Source organism: Bicyclus anynana, chromosome 9, assembly GCF_947172395.1.
Source record: "Bicyclus anynana chromosome 9, ilBicAnyn1.1, whole genome shotgun sequence".
Taxonomy (NCBI): domain Eukaryota; kingdom Metazoa; phylum Arthropoda; class Insecta; order Lepidoptera; family Nymphalidae; genus Bicyclus; species Bicyclus anynana.
Genome location: NC_069091.1, coordinates 5,169,005 through 5,182,623, shown reverse-complemented (window position 1 = coordinate 5,182,623; position 13,619 = coordinate 5,169,005). Strand labels below are relative to the sequence as shown.

Here is a 13,619-nt window from a genome sequence, read left to right as displayed (position 1 = left end):
TGTCGACCAGGGCTGTTTTAAAATGTTTAACTTGGCACGCAATACTCAGACTACGTATAGATAAACTTAATGTGTGTTGGGTGCCTTAGTTAAAGAGTAGTAGTATATTATTATAGTAAGAGAGCTCGACTGGGCATTATTATCGCCCCTCAGCCAGTCCCTATGGTGGGCTAACTGCCTTCAACATGCAGAACAAAATGTTCCTGAGACAACCATTATAAATTTATTATAAATCCATTTTTTGTGATGTGATCAAATTAAAATGAATCTACTATTACGTCATAAAATTTACTTGAAAGGTTAAGTTCCGAAGTAAGACTTTTATAATTTCTTTCAACATTCAGTCTGAAAATTTTCATAACTAACATCTCAAAATGATATTTTTGAGTGATATTGAAAGCAATATGTAAAGAACAAATATAACAAGTATTACTAAGTATTACTTAATACCGAAAGTGTTTTTCAGATAGCATGGGTACGGTGACAGTCGCCTGTATGACCTTCATGATACATACGTACTATTATCGTGAATCGCAAAACTTTAAAGAGTGAAACGAACTGTCACCCGCACCATCCTATATAAAACGAACTGTAGCTATAATATACCGTGATCAGTAGTACAATTTGTCCCTGGTCCAAACGGTTTTTAGGTCCATATAAAGTTAGCCCTTTCTAATCGCATGTCCGAAGGTCACATTATGGCCCAATTGCCAAAGGCTACCTGGTAGGCTGTTAAAATAACTATAAATAGGAAAAATAAGGCAATTTGTGAATTTTAGCGCTTATCGTGTAACATCAACCCTAGCCGCGGTTTATTGCCTATTGCCCACGTAACGCGTTGACATTGACAAAATCTAAGCAACAAATCAGCGAAATCTACGAGTACGTAGGGTTTGGTGTTGTAACTACCGTTCGTTTCAGACGATTGTTGCAAAAGTTTGTAAATTTATTCGTTCACGATTTATATTATATTGAATTATGCAAAAATTTCGAGGGAAACTTTGCTACGTGATATACCTAATTTAAAAAAATCAATTTATTATTGCATTTCAATGATCAAAAATAATTATTACTATCAATAGTGTTATTCTGTATAAAGTTTATAGTATCTAGATTTGTTTTGAAATTCATTTTATTTAAGCAAATTAAAAACGTGTCAAATATGCTGCTGCTACGAAACACGCTAACATGAATAAATCAATTGAAGTTAAGTCGCCTGTAAGAGATAGCTATGAAGCGATAAAGCCGCCTTTTAATATTTTATTTTTTTAATTATTTGTTATAATGTTTGTTTCCTTGTTTTGTGGTGTATAAATAAATAAAGTAGAAGCCTCTATAGCTATACAATTCTCACACTGAGAGGTTGTGGGTTCGATCCCCGCCCGCTGTACTATTGTCGCTCTAATAATATTTTAAATCATGATTCGTGACTGCGTTATAGGTAAAAGTATCTCTGTCTAAGTACGCCAACTCGCATTGAATCAGCATCTAAACTCTAGATCCAAATGTTTGATTCAACATTATCATCATTATCAACCCATATTCGGCTCACTGCTGAGTACGAGTATCCTCTCAGAATGTTATGCCTATAGTCCACCACGCTGGTCCAATGCGGATTCGCAGACTTCATACACGTATAGAATTAAGAAAATTCTCAAGTATGCAGGTTACTCACGATGTTTTTCCTTCACCGATTGAGACAGGTGATATTTCATTTCTTAAAATGCAGATTGCCTGGCCCAGATTCGAACCGGCATCCTCCGAAATCTGAGGCAGAGATCATATCCACTGGGCTATCACGGCTCAGATGTTTGATTACAAAATGATTATTTTAATATTGCAGATCATGTCTGTAATAAACTTAAAATCAATTTAAAATTAATCTAAGAAATAAATATATTTTGGAACTCCCGAAGCTAAAAACCAAGTAATTAATACTTTAAAAGTACAATACTGCTATCTCAAAACCAATTGTACATAAAAAAATAATGGATTCAATTTAACAGCGCGGTGATGTCTCGAAACGATTTCTCAAGCGATGCGACTCTGGTAAAAAGTACTAACAGGAAGGGTGCTTGATACAAGGAAGGTTAAGTCGTGAGGCTTTCGCGTGTTATGAACCACTCTCGGGTGAAGGTTACGAAATGATGTGATGCTATCGGATAATACTATGGGTTGAAATTGATATTGTTACACTATCAAACATCAATTAGACTATTATATTAGTGTTGTCTAAGTTTAGCCCGTGATAGCCCAGTGGATATGATCTCTGTCTCCGATTCTGGAGGGTGTGGGTTCAAACCCGATCCAAGGCATGCAACTCCAACTTTTCAGCTATGTGCATTTTAAGAAATTAAATATCACGTGTCTCAAACGGTGAAGGAGAAACATCGTAAGGGAACCTGCATACTCATACTCATACCTGAGAAATTTCTTAATTATATACGTGTGTGAGGTCTGCCAATCCACGTTCGACTCGTGTTCGGTCCGGGACATGTACCTCCAACTTTTTAATTGTGTGCATTTTAAGAAATAAAATCCCTGCATACCAGGGAATTTTCTTAATTCTCTGCGTGTGTGAAGTCTGCCAATCCGCATTGGGCCAGCGTGATGGACTATTGGCCTAACCAGTCTCATTATGAAAGGAAACTCGAGCTCAGCAGTGAGCCGAATATGGGTTGATAATGATGATGATGATGTCTAAGTATGCCAGAAAATCGAGTGATGCCACTTGCGTATCTCCTTTCCAAGGCAGTATACGACGATTAAACTGCATAAATAACTTAATACTTTTATATCTAAATCAAACCTTTAATTGATAATTTTGGTTTTTTCCGATATCCGATAATATCGGTGGATCTAAGCGATAGCTTAACGCAGTTCCAACTTATATTTTCTATGTACAATGTTAAACTTCGGAATGACTTCGCCGAGTCAACATCTTAGGATGCTGTGATTTCTGAATGAAACATACGTTGAGGATTTTGGTAATCTAGGCTCATATGTTTTGGACGTAGGAAGCTGATTTCTGGGAGAAGGAGCTCAGCTATAAAAATCTTTCATGAAAATCAGATTAAACCAGTTTGAAGATGTCAGTGTTTGTCCTTTACATTGAAAGGAGTTTCTGATAAAGAAGAGTTATTAAAATGTTTGCAAGATTGCATAGTGTCTTTGACTGTCGAGGGCTTTCAAAATTTTAACTATAAGTACCTATAAAGTTAGTTTGCCTCTACCCTACAACACGTGGTATCGACCGTACCCACTCAAGGGCAATTCGAGTCAATGACTGGCTGCTGATTCGATGAAACAATTTCTAATGTTTGAATTTGTTCCATAAGCGTGGGCATGAATCGATTTCATGTAATTATAATGTTGTATCAAGTTTATCGGGTGATAAAACTGACAAAGCTGTTTCATATATGCTTACTCTATTAAACATTAATTTTATAGATTTAGACGACAAGGCGCGAAAAATTATTTTCTCGGTGTTTATATAAAGTTCAAAATTGATTATCACGACAATTATCCTATTACTGACAAGTGACTAAGTTAATTTCCACTTTATTTCAACGCAAGCAATGTCATTGATATTATCTCTGGTACTGTTTGTTTGTCTTTGTCTATGTGGCTGTGGATCGTGAGGTCTTGGATTCGAGTTCTTGGTCATTCTTTGAAATACTTGGCTTTTATTAGTATCGTCGTCATCGTTATCAACCCATATACGGCTCACTGCTGAGCTCGAGTCTCCTCTCAGAATGAGAGGGGTTTATTAGTATACTTAGTATAAATACAATAGTTGAAGGTTTCTTCAAGAAACTATCAGTAGTAACCGAGTTTAGAAATTAGGGATGTTTACACAGTCGTGCTTTGGCTATTGTCAAACCATCGTTATCGGTCATTACCTCCAAAATAAGAAAATATTCATAACAAAATGACCGTTAAAACCCATTTTAACTATAATATGGTGGATCGAGACTTATTAGAACATTAAATATTTTATTTAATGTTCAAAGCACAGTTACTTTTTATGAAGCTGCAAAAACGCTTACACTTAATTGGTTAGTATTTATTTGCAATTGTAAATTGGATAAAGAAAACAGGCAAAGCTGATAAGCAATGTAATGTTGACAGAATTTTGCAAGAATCGTTTAATTTCTGTACCTGCTTCTTTTTGTGTAAAAACATAAATGCTAAATTTAAGATTGCTAATAAAAAAAAAACATTCTCAAAATCATTAAACCGAGCTAAAATTTTAGCCCAACGTACTAACAGCTATTTATATTTAAAGATCAAATTTAATTGAATAAACACACGAAAATGATTAGACCAGGTAAAAACTATCTGAGAAAAGTAAAACTTAAGTGAATATTTTTTTTGTAAACTTACAATAACATAACATGAATGAAAAGGATTATGATATTTTACGTGTAAACATTATTTTCTTCATGTGTAAATCTTAGCTTGCTTTTTTATTCATTCTCAGATCTTCGTAATAATCATTTGCAATCTGTAATGAACGATCGACCGAGAAATCGATAATAAGTGATTTAAGCGATAAATCGTCGAGACGACTATAAAAAGACTAATACGCTGTACTCGTATAGTCCGGTAACAGAGATAAGAAAGTGAACTTAATGTTTATTTAATTAAGACTTCGAACATGACCTTGTTAAGGTTATTTAAATTAATATTTATTTGTTCTCGTGAACGTTATGTAAAGCACACTTGCAATGTGTATATTTTGCATTATGGTTCTTTTAAAACGTTGTTATGAATTAAGGTGTTCTTGTAACTTTGAACATATTAGGGAATTTGCTTAAATTATGTAGGTTATATTAGATCTCTACTTTCTCTCTATTAATGTATGGGTACACTTTACACTGCAAAATATTAGTGTTAATCAGTCCTCAGTCGTAGTGGACAACAGAAAAAGAAATTCGACAAATTACGGCTAGATAGCGAATCTCTTGTTTCTTGTTCTTTTTATTGAGAAAATACATTATGGAACTATAAGCTAATTTATCCTAATAACTATACAAATCATGTCCACGGTTCAATCATGGTTGCAAGAATACTGGCTGCATTTCCACGCTGGACAGCCAGGCTGATCCTTTGCGCAAAAAATGAGCCAGCCTCACCAGCAGCAGCACCACCAGCAGATTTCTGTCACCAGTCTTCTTGTTCTGTGGCAAACTCAATACTGAAGAAGCATTCTTACTTGAAAGGGAAAATTTGTATTAAACCAAAGTGGTATCGAACCCCCGTTCTCCTCGATGTAAAGCAAAAACTCCTTAGATGAGTCAGAGAGGTCATTGATTAGTCGAGCGTTAGTAATTTAACTAGTATTACTACTCACTGCAATTATGGCTGCCATGCCATATTTATAGTTCAAAGTAGGTAGCCAATAAGTGTTCCAACCAGACGGTAAACCTGTTCACACGAACAAATTTAAATACACTTAGATTTGAACGTTGATATGCGAACTACTAGTAATATTGCCCAAAACATTTGAACACTTTTAGAACTTAGAGGCATTTTAAAGTTTTTAGTACTTAAATAAAAGGAAATATCCAGTTTGTTGTTTAATCTCTTAAAATAATCTTTTGACACATAAATCAAGCAACGCTATGGGAGAACGCAAAACAAACCATTCGGCAATAAAATCCATTTATGTGTATCATAAAAAATTACACAGATTTTAAGTAGCTGATAATATCCAATTGTTGTGGCGATTGAGTCACGGCTTATCAGTACAAAATACCAGAAAACGGCCGGCGGCCGGCCCGCTTGAATTTCTTTAATGAGTCACAACTAACGATTTTGTGTCAAGCTGTAGTAATGAATAATGTAGAACACGTACACAACGACCTACATCTAGCTCCAATAGGTCCTGCCTCGTTATTTTTGATCAAGGCACCCAAATTGCTCGTTCTACGAGTATTTCTTTTATACGCACTTCAGAATTACTGAGTGCCAGCTGACCTTTCTTATAAACTTACTTTGTAATCTACTTGAAGACGTAATGTTGGCATTACGTGAAAATTTGAAATTATTCAGCATTAGGGCTACGTTACGCAGTAAAACTTTTTAATAACCTAACCTAATTTTTGTTGTACAATAAATCTGAAGCACAACAAAACGATGCCGCGTAGAAAAGGATTAGGATTGTGTTTTTTTTTTATTAAGAAAGAATACAAAATTGCGAATATTAAATTAAGTTATTCAAATTAATATACAAATCATACTCACGTATGGTTTGAATGTCTTAAATAATTAGACTTATAGATTATTTGCCACTAGATAGACCGAAGACATCAAGCGGGTTGCAGGGAGCCGCTGGATGCTGGCGGCTCGAGACCGTTTTGTTTGGAAGTAAGTCCATGCAAGAGGCCTATGTCCAGCGGCGGACATCCATCGGCTGATAATGATGATGATAATTATTTATTTAAGTCTATGTTGAACAGTACCTTATAGATCTTAGTGAAAGCTGTATTAGGGTTAAAATGAAATTCAATACAATGTATCGTATCTTCATTTGTCATGCATCAGTATATGAGAATTTTTTGATTCTCTTTATATCTCTCCAAAGGGTAGAAAGTTTTAATATTTTTGTATTACATAAAAGGACAAAACGGATTTAATGATAATTTAAATTAAGTCGTCTATACGTATAATTCGTTACATAACAATTAATTTCTAAATAATAAGTTCTAAAGGTAGGTTCTTCAAATCCATAACAAAACAGTAATCAAATTTAAATCAATTAGCAATTTATTTTCCCAATACGATTGTGGAATGTAATTTCACAAAAACGGTATAAATCTACCGTAATTACTTTACCACAACAAAAACCAGAGCGAGGGTTGACCACTCGACCATTATTTATTACTTTTACCTGTATATAACGGCCCCAGTAGGCGCCTACTTGCTAATTTGTTGATTTCTTGTAATGATACGAAATTATTAAATTCATTTATATATAGCCTACTCAAGTCAAGCCCTCCTTATAGGATAAGGGAAATGGAGCTTAAGTCCACCACTCTGTTTCATTGGAGGTTGGCGGGATTTTGTAATCTCTAAGGTTAGTTTAAAGTTATAAGTTACTTACAGGAGATGGATAATATGAAGAATAATAGTCTTCAGGCATAAGTCGTAAGGCTGTACTGTATTACTGTATATTATAAAAATTTGACAAATCATATCATCATCATCATTAACAGCTCATGTTCGAATCACTGTTAGGTACGAGTCTCCTCTCAGAAAAAAGAGGTTAGTCTAAAAGTGCACCATGCTGGCCCAATGCTGATTGGTAAACTTGACACACCATGCATGCAGGTTTCCTTACGATATATTTCCTTCACCGTTTGAGAGACGTGATATTAATTTTCTCAAAATAAATCACATTTCTAAACCAAACAAACAAATCATATATCTGCACCTTTCTCATAAAACAGTTTACTTATTGGTGACAACCGTATGAAAATCCGTTCAGTAGTTTTGAGACTATCGCGAACAGACAGACTGCCAGACAGTCAGAGTTTTTCAAGTTCCTATTAATTTATTTCTCAAAAAGAAGGACTGACTACTAACACGTGCGTGATTGTTTAATAAAGCAATTTTAAATTACAATTTTTCTCCCTTCTAAAATAACTCTATTAAACTTAACAAACATAAAAATCCATGCATAATGTATTATTGTAGTAGACTTTACCAGTCAATTATAATAATTTACAATAGATTGCACGGTACTAACAAATTGCCACTTACCTAACATGTAGGAAAACATGAGAAGAAAAATGCAGGAATTACCTTAATAATACAGAAATATAATCTCGCCAATCTCAAATAAATATTCCCGGCAGTTATTTTAAATTGCCTAGCGAAATACGAAGAAATAGCCTGGGGGAACCAGAAAGGAATGGCTCCTAAGTTAGGAAGACCCCTATTGTAATTGGCTATTCAAGGAGCTCGTACGTATTTTCTAATAGTGCTATACTCCAGCCCTGTATTATCCTTAATAGCCTTATGTGGCTCACGATTTTCACATACCCACTAATTTCATACTATTTCAATTTCTCAATGGCTTGTGTGTAAAAATATAATCTTTTTTTTAAAATTCAACCACTATTATCTATCTATTAACGTGATACTAGATAAATATTATCAGAAAATAATTAAACGACGGACTATATTCCTATTTTTTTGTATCTGTCACAGTTGGTATATAGTCTAGCCATACGGAACACAATAACTATCCGGTTTTGCATTAAATTAGAACTGAATTTTAAAATTCATAGATTCATCATCATCATCATCATCATCATCATCATCATCATCATCATCATCATCATCATCATCATCATCATCATCATCACATCTTTCTTCCTTCCAAGCATCACAATCCTGAGCGGCCTGCATCCAGTCTCTGGGACTCGCTTGATATCATCTACCTGATAGGGGATAGATCAACAGTACTGTGTTGGCGACACAAACGACACTATTGCAGTTAATTTTAAAAAGGCTGTCAAAGAGTGACGTACTCGTATGGTGTCACCAAATACGTTCCGTTTTCGGCCTTTTATTTTAAGGCTCAGATTAACCAACAATAATGGTATTTGTGTCGCCAAACAGAAATAACTAGTTTTTAATAAGTCTGACATATAGTTTTATCTCGTTCCAGTTAGACCGGACAATGCGTTACACTCGTATTGTCCGGTCCGGGATCAACGCTGCGCCGGCGCATGTTCTGCATACGAAAGAGTTCAACGAATCGCGCATGCGTGATCGCCCCTTCGCCTCCACTCGTGTCTACGAGCATCCTTACATAGTACGGCATACATTGAATGTTTCATATAACGAGAAGAAACTTTGTCTCGGGGACAAAATACACACATACGTACCTAAACATTAAAATAGGAATCATATTTTTAAAACGATTACTAAAACAATGGTTTTGACATTAATAATAGTTGTCATCGAATGATACATAAAATTCTTGTGGGTATTCAGTATTCTAATTCTTGTTCTTGTTCTTCAATTGTATAATGCTTATTATCTTTTTTCAATGCCCCTTTTTCCCCGCCAACTTATCTAAAGACCTGTGCTTCAACAACAATCAAAGGCGGGTATCGAACCAAAGACCTCTTAAGTTTGAGTTCTGACCCTTAACTATGGAGCTTGAGTACAAGTGTTGTAAAAGTTTCATCAAAATCGGTTCAGCAGCTCAGAAACTTACCGCACTTGAATTTATCACGAGAATCGTTCTTACTCTTACAAGAAAGAGCGAGACGCTAATTATATCTATTTGTATATGGAATTTATAGTGCCCGCCTGTCTCCAGAATACGTAAATTAAAATTAACGAGTACATAAAGTCATTTAAATGCCGTGGTTCTTAATCTTCTGTAGTCGTAAATAAACGGGACAGAAACTCGCCAGGAATTGAAATATTTTTGTTGAGCAGAGCAGTAAAGGTTTTATAGAATCAGCTTTTTGCTATAAAATGTAGCGCCAAAGCCGTAAGATGTGTTAGTTGTATTAGGTATAACAAAACGTAAAATATACTCATGTATACATATTACGAATTGTTTTATTAATTATATTAGAATCTAATTCAAATTATATTAGACGTAGCTACTTTATTAATATAACACAACAATGTTTTATTTTTAATATACGCTTCTAAAGAACTACTTTAATAAAGAAACCTAATTAAACTACACAGAATTATTAAGACATAATAAAGCTTAACAAAACTAGAACTAATAAACAAATTCTAAAAAGCAATCACATATCGAGAGCAAATCAAAATCTCGTTCACTTACTGTTATCACCGGTGTTACGAAAGCTTTTATCAGTCACGTAAAACGATGCAATCCCCGCCAAAACACCCCACTGACACCCCAAAATCACCCTCTATGCACTCAGTTCACAGTCCACAGACACACGTGAAACAAAGTTCGATGTTTGTATGTTTTTGTTTGGTATGCGCGCGCCGCTTACAGGGAGTAGGTATACGGGCGTCCGCCGCGCGTTCGCGCCCGTACGAAACTAGTAGAAGCGAAGCGACCGGCCAGCGCCAACAAGTTGGGGACAAGCGCCGGACTGGCCTCACCTAGCCGGTACTTGGATAGCTTCACGAGGGAATTAATAACTGCCCTTTTTTAAAATATGTTTTGTTTCTTCGTCGAATATGAGACGACCTTCATTGTTTTAAAATTGTTAATTAATCTTATTCTGGACTGAAATTTCTAAGGCATCTTAGGCATTCATTGGCATATAAAGAGCTTTTCGTCCGGTAGAAGGTTGTCATAAATATGGGATCTTTGACCAATTTTGATATTCTTATTAATTCAGTTGGGGACAAGCGCCGGACTGGCCTCACCTAGCCGGTACTTGGATAGCTTCACGAGGGAATTAGTAACTGCCCTTTTTTAAAATATGTTTTGTTTCTTCGTCGAATATGAGACAACCTTCATTGTTTAAAAATTGTTAATTAATCATACTCTGGATTGAAATTTCTAAGGCAATAAGCATCTTAGCCATTCATTGGCATATAAAGGGCTTTTCGTCCAGTAGAAGGTTGTCATAAATACGGGATCTTTGACCAATTTTTATGAGTTTTTGCTTTGTTACAATAGCAACTCTTATTAATTAAGTTGGGGACAAGCGGCGGACTCGCCTCACCTAGCCGGTACATGGATAGCTTCACGAGGGAATAACAACTGCCCTTTTTAACCGACTTCCAAAAAGGAGGAGGTTCTACGTTCGGCTGTGTGTATGTTTTTTTCAAAAGATGTTTTGTTTATAAGTGCGAGTGCATATAGTAGATGATCTGAATATAAGACCTTCACTGTTTAAACATTGTCAATTATTGATATTCTTTATTGAAATTTCTTAGGCATTATGCATCTTAGGCATTTAAAGAGCTTTTCGTCCGGTAGAAGGTCGTTATAAATACGGGATCTTTGACCAATTTTGATGAGGTTTCGCTTTGTTACAATGACATTTCTTATCTATCTATAAGGCTTTCTATAGTTAAAATAAAACTGTAACAGGACCAATTCAGAAAGAAGATATTATGAAAAATGATTTCTGAGGGCACTTATTATCGATACTATACAAAAATATAACTTTCTAATTCTTGAAACATAGATACACAAGTGAATCCCTATTATTCATGGTCTGCCATAACTTGAAATCAACTTACCTGATCGCTTTCAATCATCTTTTTTCATGTTTTCTTATACTTTGAAGAAGTTTTTGTATGGCACAAAAAAAAACCCAAAACCAACACTGCCATTCTAAAACTTTGGGATCCCAACGTTCATCGGCTCTTCGAACTATGTGCCCCGCAAATTGCCACTTCAGCTTTGCAACTCGTTGAGCTATGTTCCTCCATCTTGTATAGACTTCTAAAACCACGATCTCAGCTGAAAATCAGCGCCGTGTGTTATGCTTGTATATAGTACACGGCATATGCTGAGCTGTACACCCTTTCTTTTTTTAAGCGTTACAGACATACATGCTGTCTTTAGTTAAGGATACTGTTTGTAACTTTTAAATTGGAATAAATTTATTTTCTTCTATTTCTTTATTTCTTATCTCGAGCCACCAGCATCCAATGTCTGGATCCAGAGAGTCGCTGCAGAGTGGCTGGATCTGAATTGTAATGTAAAATAAACAAATATGCTTTGTAAGATCATCATATTAATAGGCAAGTTTGCAAGCACCATGCACTGTCGTAGGTCAGCTATAAAGTGTACCCGTTAGCTACAATAACATTTATTGTTGATAATGATCGTTGACAGGTAGGAAATGATCGTAAATTTTACTTTACTTCTCGATATTGGCCTTTATAATTTTGAGTTTGTACACAAACAGTTATAAAACAATGTGTTAAAAGATTTTCAGATTGACAATGAATTTATTTACGATGAGCATCTTTGTTATTCATTGAGATAATTGGGGGTTTGGGTGTCAATAAATGATGGTTATTTAACAGGGACAAATGCTGATGCTTGTCGGTTATTTTTAGTAAAATCTGACTTCCTAGGTAGAGAATAAACAATAAAGAGACTTAACTTTTGTGTAGAAAAATGGAAAAGAGTTTGTATTTTTAATTTACTTGGAATCAACGAAATTTAATAAAAATCTAACGCTTTTATTCTTTTTAGGGTCCCGTAGTCCACGTGGAACCCTTATAGTTTCGTCATGTCCGTCTGTGCGTCCGTCCCTCCGTCCACGGTTTAGCGCAGAGACTATTACAAGAAGTAAGTTGTAAATCAGCATGAGTATGTATATTAAAAATGTGTACAAAGTCCTAGAATAAAATCTTGAAAAATATTTTTTTAGGGTACCTCCCTTACATATAGTGGGGATGAATTTTTTTTGTAATCGTTTATTACAAAGTGTGGGATATCGTTGGATAGGTCTTAAAATATATTAGGGGTGTTCTTACAATATTTTTCGATTTAGGTATCCGTTTGTAAAATATTTAACTTTTAAGAGCTAATTTTTGTTAGAGTCAAGTGTCCCCACCCTTTACTGTCTAAACGGTCATTTATAAGTACGTGACAAAATTCACAAAAGTAGGGAAAATGCAAGTAAACTATAACGGCTAATTAGCAATAGCTATTTAATATAGTCGCGACATCTCAAATAAATCATTCTAAAACCAAAGTAGTAAATTAGTTAAACAAATAGTCTGAATCGTGTAAATTGGCGTGAAACCAGTTCTTTTTTAAATAAATATAAAAGTATTTTTTGTTCAAAGCCATCGCGTGCGTAGTACCTATGGGGTGAACACCACCAACTTGTATAATTACCAAGAAAACGAAGTTTGCTACTTTTCGGCGATTAAGGTGTTTTTTTTATCGAGACCCCACGATTACGATACGATATCGTATAAAACACATTACGACAAAACGAAGCGATTTTTCAAGCTGGTGAATACGTTACGAAAAGTGTAATCGAGGAAAGCACATTTTTTTGAGGTAAATACTAAGTAATATGAACGAAACTAAAATCACGCCATTATTATCTTAAATAACAATTTAAGTAAATAAAGTGTACTATCAATTTAGTAGCCGTAACAAAATGTGAAAATAAATTAAAACACTTATGAAAATTCGAATTCCTCATACACAAAATATTATTAAGGTTTCTAATCCTGTTACATTTTATCTCTATCTGTCAAAGACGCAGCATAATAAATATGATCCATGATATGCCCATGATTTAACAGTGCTCTCAATCTTAATTAATAATCTTAGACACGTCATACATTACGTCGAGTTACGCGGCGATTTAGTGCTTGTACCACAGACTAAAAAATTAAATTAACATCAGATAGGACAAAGCAACAAGAGTAATAAATGTCAAAAGCACCTAGTCATTAATGGGCTTGCTGATATTATTGTTTATCAATTTAAGCTGTTAGGAACACACACAAAACAAACAAAAAAAAAACAAGTACCAGATAAGTACATGAAATTCATTCGGGATAGGGTAAAATAGAAAATGCAGAAGGAGGCTTACGTGTTAAGAGGAGGAGATACACTCATCAATATTAATATTATAAAGCTGAAGAATTTGTTTGTTTGTTTGATTGAACGCGCT

General features: G+C 34.8%; 1 protein-coding gene across 1 annotated transcript in view; it reads right to left on the bottom strand.

The window, feature by feature from the left end:
* Positions 1 to 10,058, bottom strand: part of LOC112058335 (cadherin-86C) — a 164,713-nt gene extending 154,655 nt beyond the window's left edge. The window contains exon 1 of the mRNA XM_052883349.1: positions 9,824 to 10,058. The gene's annotated coding sequence lies outside the window, so the exon portion shown is untranslated. The remainder of the gene's footprint in view (positions 1 to 9,823) is intronic.
* Between the last annotated feature and the right edge of the window lie 3,561 nt (positions 10,059 to 13,619).